The sequence below is a fragment of the Salvia hispanica genome, chromosome 1 (assembly GCF_029641045.1).
Source record: "Salvia hispanica isolate PSC_SH4W2 chromosome 1, Shi_PSC_v1, whole genome shotgun sequence".
In the NCBI taxonomy this organism is placed as follows: domain Eukaryota; kingdom Viridiplantae; phylum Streptophyta; class Magnoliopsida; order Lamiales; family Lamiaceae; genus Salvia; species Salvia hispanica.
In genome coordinates this window covers 49,300,996-49,311,555 of record NC_142692.1, presented here as the reverse complement: position 1 = coordinate 49,311,555, position 10,560 = coordinate 49,300,996, and the positions used below count along the sequence as shown (strand labels likewise).

Here is a 10,560-nt window from a genome sequence, read left to right as displayed (position 1 = left end):
AACACCTTGAATTCAAGCACTCACATGTGGCAAACTTCCAAAGATGGGAAGTGTTCTTTCTCTCACTCTCAAAGTGTATAAAGATAAAGTGTAAATCACTCAAATCATGCATCATGCAAAGTTTACCATAGGCTTGCTCAAAGTCTAATCCTTCCTCTACTCAATGTGATTAAGCATCAAAAGTCCGAAAGGTCTTTCTTTTCGGTTGTAACGTAGGCTCTTTGGTAGGTGAGGAATATTTGGCTAAAAAGTGACTCAAATATAAAAATATCCCAAGTAGAGTTAAGATGACTCCACTTTTCTAAAACTTAAGGCACTTCTAACACTTTATTTTTCAACTTCAACTTACTTTCAATCCTTTGATTTTATTTTCTTTTCACAACCTTTCACACATTTTTTTTCTTTTTTTTTTTTTTTTTTTTTTTACACATCCTTTCTTTTTTTTTTTTCTAAGATCAAGCACATATTTGGAATTTTTCTCAATTTCACAACTTGTACTTTCTTAATATTAAGCACACTACTTTTTATACTTTCCTCCTTATCTCTCCAATTCCTTTACAAAAGAAGATAACAAAAACTATACTAACCCAAGGAATTGTCCCCCCATTTATTTTGGCTTCCAAAGAAAAGGCTTAAAGGCTCAAAATTGGCTCCAAAGGAAAAATTTGAGAGGGTCGAAAATTTTGGATATAAAAGTAGCTAAGAAAAGACGGCCTAACATCCTCCTAAATCAACTTAAACACTATGTAAACTTAGGCAGACTAGGAGCAAGTTCTAGAAACATATACATGCATTAAGATAAATCACACAAGAAAGAATTTAAGGCTCAAATCTCACAAGGTAAAAGCACGATTCAAGGCGAACAAACAATTCACTAATTATGCACCTTTTCACCCAACCATCATATCAAAACGTTAAGCCACACTTAAACATAGATGGAATATAATATCATTGGCAACTCGGTCTAATGTGTCCCTAAGCATGCGTGTTTCTAAGTTCTTCATGTTATGTTCATGACATGGATTCAAGAAAAACATTTTTAGAACACAAAAATCTCCTACGGGTTTTTGGAAAATTAAAGCAAAAACAAACTTACAGCAAAAAGAAAAACCTAAACTCACGGTCCACCACCTCATCCCCCCAAACTTATTTACAACAAAGTGTAAAATAAGTTTGTAGAGTCGGTAGGGACGTGAGTATACTACTGAAAAAAACCGTACCCTGAAAAATTTCGCGTAGAGGTTGAGCGGGGCGAAAATTCGAAGAATTTCGAAAAATCGCGCTGGAAAATTGTGCCCAGGTGGCGGTCCGCCGCACCTGTTCGGCGGTCGCCGCACGTCAAAGATGCTTTCCAGCGTCCAGGTGGCGGACCGCTGCAGAGCTTGCGGCGGTCGCCACGGAGAGGTCAGAACCTGCGAAAATTTTTGCAAAGCACAAAATTAAACCAAAACCAAAAATACTAAAAATTAAAGCAAAAATTGTTAAAACAAGGAAATAAATCGTCTCAAAAATATCCAAAAATATAGTACAAATGCTCATTCAATCTTGAGGAGGTGGAGGAAAACGGGCGCTAAGATCCTCGAAAGCTCCAACGAGGTACGTGATATCACTCCTCATTGTCTCTCGTTCCTCTCTAGCTTCGGTGGCCATCCTTCGGAGCTCTTCATAATGTTGACGCCGATGAACGTCTTCCAAACGTTGTTGCTCCCAAAATTCTTGCTCCGCCGTGCGCCAATCACCTTGAGCCGTCCACCCTTGGCGGTTGTAGGCATTCTCCGCTTGTTGCTCCGCCCATCGATTGTCCCAAGCATTGGACATGTTTTGCATATAGGAGAAAATTTCTCCTAATTGGGCGGAGGTGTTGACTTAAAACTCCTCTTCCGGATTTGGCCTCCCGCGGCGGCGGTTCGCTCTTGTCCGGCGGCGATGTCCTTCCACTTCCTCTTCTTCTTCTTCCTCTTCTCGTCGTGGTTGAGATTGCGTTGGTGGCGGTGCTTCACTCCTTTGAGCTTGTGAATGCTCCGCGCCTTCTTCATAGTTATCAATGGCATCAAATGCGGAATCCTCATCGGGCTCAAATTGAGGAATGCGAGAGGGAATGTTCCTCTTTCTAAATTCCCCATTGACGGGGTTAGCCTCGATAGCTCTCCGGTGGGCGGGTGTGTCGAGCTTCCAATTGGCTTGGTTTGCCCAAACATCGACCTTGGTCAATTGCGGGAGTGGAACGGGAAAGTGATCCCCCGCTACTTGCATAAAATACCCTTGACCCCAATGATCGGTCTTCAAAAGCCCCACCGAAAATAGCACCTCATAAGTGATAAACTTTTCTCCACCATCCTCCGTCATACCGGCAAAAGAGACCCCCAAATGTTCGCCAATTGCCGTAATCAATCCCCCACAACAAATGACGCCCCCGTCTTTCTTCGTGATCCTATCCACATAGTAAGTAAAGAGGGTCCCATAATCGATTCCCTTCTTGTTGAGTAGGCACCACATCACGTTGAGCTCCGTTTGGGAGACACTTCCCCCATCGATACGAGCAAACATAAGCTGAGTCATAGCACGATGGAGGTACCTCAAGACGGGGTTGCGAATTGATGAAGACTTGGCATAGCCCGCTGCATGCTCTTGCTCATTTGTCATCGCCCCCCAAACCTCGGAAAATTCATATTCATTGTCCTCTTCGGGGTTGGGGTCGAAGCAATGGAAGATCCCACTAAGCTCTTCCATGGTGAGCGAGTGCCAACGGTTCCCTAGGCGGAAATCGATGCTAAGTGGAAAATTTTGGCGGCGATCCTTAGTAACCTTTAGCGAGTTGAGGAACTCGAGAGTATACTTTAGAAACGATGGCCACTTCCTTTGGAACATGTAGACGAGGCCATTCCCATCACCCACGTCGCACAACTTCCAAAAATCCTCCATGATCCCCAAAGTTTGGAGAGGGAAATCGTGGGGATATCTAGAAGGTGCCGTTTCTCGGGCCGACACTGTCTTCCACATAGCCTTTTGCTCTTCCGTGGCAAGGCTAATGCCAAAGTTCTTTGCATTCTTCGGTTTCCCTTTTGATCCCATTATCCTTTTATGGTGGCAATCCCGTCTCTGGACTGCGTGTGGCGACCGCCGCGTCTCTCGTGGTGGGCCGCCACACGGCCCGTGCAGCGGTTACTCTGGCCCGCCCTAAGCCTGCCCTAGGCCCGATCCTTCCTGCACATGTTAACACACGTATGGCGACCGCCACCAAATTATTATTTTTTTTTTGGTTTTTTTTTTTTTTTTTTTTTTTTTCTTTTTAACAGAACATAAAAAAAAACGAGTAAATAAAAAAAAGTAAAAGAGAATTGGGTTGCCTCCCAATAAGCGCTTTTGTTAAAGTCGTTAGCTCGACTTGAAGTGGCCCACTAGTTGGGCGGATCAATAACTCGAGTGTTGAAAATTGGCATAGGGAGCAATTTGGTCCCTAGCTTCTTCCACCACTTGTACTTCCCCTCTTTCGTTTTGATGACGTATATCTCGGGGTCCTCTTTGGGTGTTTTCTTTCTCTTCTGTTTCTTCTTCTGTGGAGCAGATGTAGAAGAATTAGCATCTCCCTTTTTAGAAGAGTGTCTTACCTCTTTGACAATGTAGATAGTGAAGGTAGAAGGATCCTCCGCTTCAAAGGGATCTTTGGACTTGGTCAAGTCGGTAGCCATGACTGCTCTGCACTGTTGTTCCATTTTTGCCCGCTTTGCCTCCTCAAACTTTAGCATCTCGCTCTCGATCTTATAGGTGGATTGACCATGATTATCACTGATTGTGATCTCGCCACGACCTACATCAATCAAAGCTTTGCAAGTGGCAAGAAAATCTCTCCCTAAGATTAGAGGGACGTTCTTGTCTACTTTCATGTCAAGCACAATAAAGTCGGCAGGAAAAATAAAATCATCAACTTTAACTAAGACATCCTCAATCATACCTACAGTCTTGATGGACGAGTTATCGGCCAACCTGAGTGTTACATCTGAAGATTTGAGTGGCCCGATGTTGAGCTTTTCGTAGTACTTCAGTGGCATGAGATTGATGGACGATCCTAAGTCGCACAGTGCTTTGTCAACCTTCCCTTCTCTAATTCGGCACCTAATGATGAACTGGCCCGGATCTCTTTGCTTCACTGCCCTTTCCTTTTGGATGATCTCGCTGCAATGATGCGGTAGCTTAAGGTCGGCTTTAGTCGGCTTTTTTTTCCTCATTACCGCCTCCCTTAGTAGCTTCGCATACTTTGGTATCTCCTGCAACGATTCAACAAGTGGAATGTTAGTATGGACTTTGCAAAACATGTTAAGGAATTGCTTGAACTGCTCTTCAAGCTTGAACTTCCTCTTTGGCTGAAAAGGGAGTACAATCCCGTTGTGCCGCACAAGCTCTTGCTTAGTGGACGATTCTGCCGCTGCGGGGTGTGCGGCGGTCCGCCGGTGACTGGGCAGTCCTGCGTGGTTGACTCTGCCGTCTCAGTGGCGGGCCGCTGCGGGGTGTGCGGCGGTCCGCCGGCGACTGGGCAGTCCCTAGATTTCTGCTTTGCCACCCACTTCTTGTTAATATCATCCACTCTTGCTGCTGCCTTTGCTCTATCCTCATCTAACTTCTTCTGAATTTGCTCCATTTGAGTGGTAATATTGGTTACAGCTGCCGAGATTGTGTTCATTCCTTGCTCGAGGTTGTTTATCCTTGCTTCGACCACTCCGAACTTGGTGTCATTAATCTTCCTATCTTGCGTAATTACCTCCAAAATCTTCGTGATTCCTTGTTCATATTTGTCTTCCTTCTTCATCGGCTCAACCACTCCTCCTTTGCTAACATTAAATCCTGTAGGGGGTTGCAAGTAATTATTGTTAGAATAAGAAAGATTTGGGTGCGGACGGTTCCCATTATAATTATTGAAATTACCGCCCCCCTGATTAGGGCGATAATTGTTATTGTAGTTTCTAGGACCGCCTCCTTGCACGTAGTTGATTTCTTCCACAGTTGATATGGCAGTTTCGGGTGCCTTGACCGCCACTATGGAAGTTGCCGGAATTGGATCTTCCTTCCTCGAGATGTCCATTTGATCAATCCTGACTCTAAGTTCTGCTAACTCCTTAGCAAAAGAACTTTCTTCGGCCTCTTCTATGGCTGCTACTCTTCTCGTGGCATGCCTTTCCTTCGACCACCCCCGATTGTTGGTGGCGAACTCCTCGATCACCGCCATGGCATCCTCTCCTGTCTTTCTTAGAAATCCTCCATTTGCCCCTGAATCAAGCATAGCACATATTTTTTCATTAAATCCATTATAGAGGATTCCTACCTGATGGTCTATGGAAAAACCATGGTTTGGGCACTTTCGAAGAAGAGCTTTGAAACGAGCAAATGCCTCATAGAGGGGCTCGTCATGGCCTTGTGTGAACTGAAAGATCTCACTTTTGAGCTTCAAAATAGTGCCTGGTGGGTAGTATTTGTCGAGGAAGGTAGCTACGATGTCCTTCCATGTGGAGACCTTTTCTGGTGGCATACACTCAAACCACTCCTTAGCAGAATCAATCAATGAGAATGGAAAAAGTCTTACCCGTATGGCATCGTCGTCGACACCATTTAATTTCAGAGTGTTTGCGATTTCCACGAATTTGGAGAGATGGCGGTTAGCGTCTTCAGTCGCCCTACCTGCAAAAGGAGTTTGCTCGACCCTTTGGATAAGGGGCATGCGTAACTCAAAATTGTTAGCATCAATACGAGGGCCGTTAGGAAAAGTGATCATATTCCCATGATTGAACATGTTCATCACGGGTAATGTTTCTCTGTTCTTCTTTTCCATGGCTTCTCGGGCTGCTCTCTCCGCATCTCTCTCATCCATCAGCAACTTCACCATCTCCTGCAGCTTCTCAATATCTGTTCGGTCACCCATTGTTCCTGATCCTTTTTCACTTCTTATTATTCTACGAGTTCTTTCAAGTTCTAAATCAAGCGGCTCTAAGATGTACTTCCCAGAACGCGTTCGCATACAAAACCTGCAAGACTCGAAAACAAAAAAAAAAAAAAAAAAAATTAAAACAAAAAGCAATAAAAATCCAAAGTAGTAAAATTATCCGTTTGAAGATATCACTCCAAAGTGAATTGTCTTCCCCGGCGACGGCGCCAAAAACTTGATGCACTTTTTATTTGCACTATAAATACCTACAAGTATACAGAGTAGGTATAGTATAGCAAAAGGTTAGTACCGGGTATCGTACACGGGGAAGATGTACACAAAGTGTCTATCTTCTACTAGAATTCAATTACTACCTGGAGAAACAAGAATTTTTGGAAACTTTTGAAAACAGTAAATATTAAAAACAGTAAACAACTAAATGCAAGCAAATCACGGAGAGAAAAGTATAGAGATAAGGGGAATTCCAGGGATGTGCTTTCACTTTTATGGTTATACAAATTCCAAACTACAATACCCTAGCACAGTTAATACTTTGAAAGGACGAGTCACCTAGCTTATGCTCATGCGATACAAACGTTGATTACTAACATTAGGGTTGTCAATCCTAACACGTAACTCCAAAAAGCTCCTAAGACCCTTGAAAAGTCCCCGCTCTCAATTAACAGTGCCGTTTTAAAGGAAGCTAACTGTAGTGTCTACTAAGGGATCTAACTCGCTAGAACTCTGTCACAGTTATGAAGCAAGTTGTATTGAATCCAAAGTGTATATTTTAATTGCCTTTTATGATTTGTAGGAAGGAAGTGCAGAGAGTTCATCCCAGTCAAGCCGTCTTGGGCTGACCCTGAGTAAAACCTCCATCATTCCATATATAGTAATGAGTTTGAAAAAGGTAAGCGTCCCATTTAAGGTAAGGATATACCGAGAAGAAGAGTGGAGGAATATGTACCTCCGGAGAAATTAAAGGCTTCCAATTTCCCGGCAATGCACCTCTAGATCAGAGGTGCATTGTTGAGAATGTTAGAAATTAATTAATGATTATATTAGTCAAAGGGAGAGTAACTTTTTCTTGAATGAGGCCACACAAATATTTCGTTCTTTTATACTCTTTCATTAACGAAAATTAATACGCGTTATCATTCATTTACTCCACATTGCATCGTACAAATTCAATAAACCAATATTGTTGTCTTTGACTTAAAAATCTCTCACATTCTAACTAACAATCTAGAAGAAGATTTCACTCTCTTCATGCTCTGAGAACAATTCGTCATCTTCTTCTTTCTCGTGTCAATTCATTTTTACTTGAAAAAAAAAAACTCATTTTTTTACTTGTTTTCGTGCATTTGTTTTAGTGCGCGTCGCCATTTTTGGCTAACACTGTGCAATATAGTGCAATATTTGCAAACAACATTCGAAAAATAAAAAAAATAATGTCTTTTCCCAACCATACATTCCTATTATTCCTTTTTTTCCCTTTATACTTTAACACTTGCAAAAGTTAATGGTCCGCGTTCAATGCTACACCTGATAAAAGATATCGATCACGTTTGTTTTAATTTTTGTCAGGCTTATAATAGTACAAGAAATAAAAACAAGATTATAAGCCAAAGTGTATAATTTTAATTGAAATTTATGATTTGTAGGAAGGAAGTGTAGAGAGTTCATCCCAGTCAAGACGTCTTGGGCTGACCTTGAGTAAAACATCATCATTCCTAAATATGGTGGTGAGTTCGAAAAAAGGGAATATTCTCGTTTCAAGTACGGATATGCCGAGAAGAAGAGTGGAGGAATATGTATCTCCGGAGAAATAAAAGGCCTCCAATTTCCAGGCAATGCACCTCCAGATTAGAAGTGCATTGCTTGCAATGTTAGAAATTAACTAATGATGATATTAGTCTAAGGGAGAATTACTTTTTCTTGAATGAGGTCACACAAATATTTCTGTCTTTTATACTCTTTTCTTTAAAGAAAATTAATACATGTTTTCATTCATTTACTCCACATTGCATTGTACAAATTCAACAAGCAAATATTGTTGTCTTTAAGTTAAAATTCTCTCACTCCTAACTAACAATCTAGAAGAGAATTTCAGTCTCTTGAGAACAACCACCAACAACCACCACACCAGGTTCTATCTTCTTCATCTTCTTCTTTATTCTCTCCATTCATTTTTACTTGAAAAATAAAAACTAATTTTTTACTTTTTTTTGGTGCATTTGTTTTAGTGCATTTTTGCCTCGCACTGCGCAATCTTGTGCAATACTTGATCAAATATATCGATCACGTTTGTTTTAATTTTTGTCGGGCTTATAATAGTACAAGAAATATAAATAATATTATTAGCCAAAGTGTATATTTTAATTGCCGTTTATGATTTGTAGGAAGGAAGTGCAGAGAGTTCATCCCAGTCAAGCCGTCTTGGGCTGACCCTGAGTAAAACCTCCATCATTCCTAAATATAGTGATGAGTTTGAAAAAGGTAAGCGTTCCATTTAAGGTAAGGATATGCCGAGAAGAAGAGTGGATGAATATGTATCTTCTTCATCTTTTTCTTTATTCTCTCCATTCATTTTTACTTGAAAAATAAAAACTAATTTTTTACTTTTTTTTGGTGCATTTGTTTTAGTGCATTTTTGTCTCGCACTGCGCAATCTTGTGCAATACTTGATCAAATATATCGATCACGTTTGTTTTAATTTTTGTCAGGCTTATAATAGTACAAAAAATATAAATAATATTATTAGCCAAAGTGTATATTTTAATTGCCTTTTATAATTTGTAGGAAGGAAGTGCAGAGAGTTCATCCCAGTCAAGCCGTCTTGGGCTGACCCTGAGTAAAACCTCCATCATTCCATATATAGTAATGAGTTTGAAAAAGGTAAGCGTCCCATTTAAGGTAAGGATATACCGAGAAGAAGAGTGGTGGAATATGTACCTCCGGAGAAATTAAAGGCTTCCAATTTCCCGGCAATGCACCTCCAGATCAGAGGTGCATTGCTGAGAATGTTAGAAATTAATTAATGATTATATTAGTCAAAGGGAGAGTAACTTTTTCTTGAATGAGGCCACACAAATATTTCGTTCTTTTATACTCTTTCATTAAAGAAAATTAATACGCGTTATCATTCATTTACTCCACATTGCATCGTACAAATTCAATAAACCAATATTGTTGTCTTTGACTTAAAAATCTCTCACATTCTAACTAACAATCTAGAAGAAGATTTCACTCTCTTCAAGCTCTGAGAACAATTCGTCATCTTCTTCTTTCTAGTGTCCATTCATTTTTACTTGAAAAAAAAACTCATTTTTTTACTTGTTTTCGTGCATTTGTTTTAGCGCGCGTCGCCATTTTTGGCTAACACTGTGCAATATAGTGCAATATTTGCAAACGACATTCGAAAAATAAAAAAAATAATGTCTTTTCCCAACCATACATTCCTATTATTCCTTTTTTTCCCTTTATACTTTAACACTTGCAAAAGTTAATGGTCCGCGTTCAATGCTACACCTGATAAAAGATATCGATCAAGTTTGTTTTAATTTTTGTCAGGCTTATAATAGTACAAGAAATAAAAACAAGATTATAAGCCAAAGTGTATAATTTTAATTGAAATTTATGATTTGTAGGAAGGAAGTGTAGAGAGTTCATCCCAGTCAAGCCGTCTTGGGCTGACCTTGAGTAAAACATCATCATTCCTAAATATGGTGGTGAGTTTGAAAAAAGGGAATCTTCTCGTTTCAAGTACGGATATGCCGAGAAGAAGAGTGGAGGAATATGTATCTCCGGAGAAATTAAAGGCCTCCAATTTCCAGGCACTGCACCTCCAGATTAGAAGTGCATTGCTTACAATGTTAGAAATTAACTAATAATGATATTAGTCTAAGGGAGAGTTACTTTTTCTTGAATGAGGTCACACAAATATTTCTGTCTTTTATACTCTTTTCTTTAAAGAAAATTAATACATGTTTTCATTCATTTACTCCACATTGCATTGTACAAGTTCAACAAGCAAATATTGTTGCCTTTAACTTAAAGTTCTCTCACGTCCTAACAAACAATCTAGAAGAGAATTTCAGTCTCTTGAGAACAACCACCAACAACCACCAGGTTCTGCCTTCTTCATCTTCTTCTTTATTCTCTCCATTCATTTTTACTTGAAAAATAAAAACTAATTTTTTACTTTTTTTTGGTGCTTTTGTTTTAGTGCATTTTTGCCTCGCACTGCGCAATCTTGTGCAATACTTGATCAAATATATCGATCACGTTTGTTTTAATTTTTGTCGGGCTTATAATAGTACAACAAATATAAATAATATTATTAGCCAAAGTGTATATTTTAATTGCCTTTTATGATTTGTAGGAAGGAAGTGCAGAGAGTTCATCCCAGTCAAGCCGTCTTGGGCTGACCCTGAGTAAAACCTCCATCATTCCTAAATATAGTGATGAGTTTGAAAAAGGTAAGCGTCCCATTTAAGGTAAGGATATGCCGAGAAGAAGAGTGGAGGAATATGTATCTCCGTCGGCAATGCACCACCAGATCAGAGGTGCATTGCTGAGAATGTTAGAAATTAATTAATGATTATATTAGTCAAAGGGAGAGTAACTTTTTCTTGAATGAAGCC

General features: G+C 40.0%; 1 non-coding gene across 1 annotated transcript; it reads left to right on the top strand.

Annotated features, from left to right (window-relative positions):
• The first annotated feature begins 5,333 nt into the window (after positions 1-5,333).
• Positions 5,334-5,440, top strand: LOC148934047 (small nucleolar RNA R71). The gene has a single exon (XR_016134795.1). It is a non-coding gene; the product is annotated as a small nucleolar RNA R71 (small nucleolar RNA).
• Positions 5,441-10,560: the final 5,120 nt, after the last annotated feature.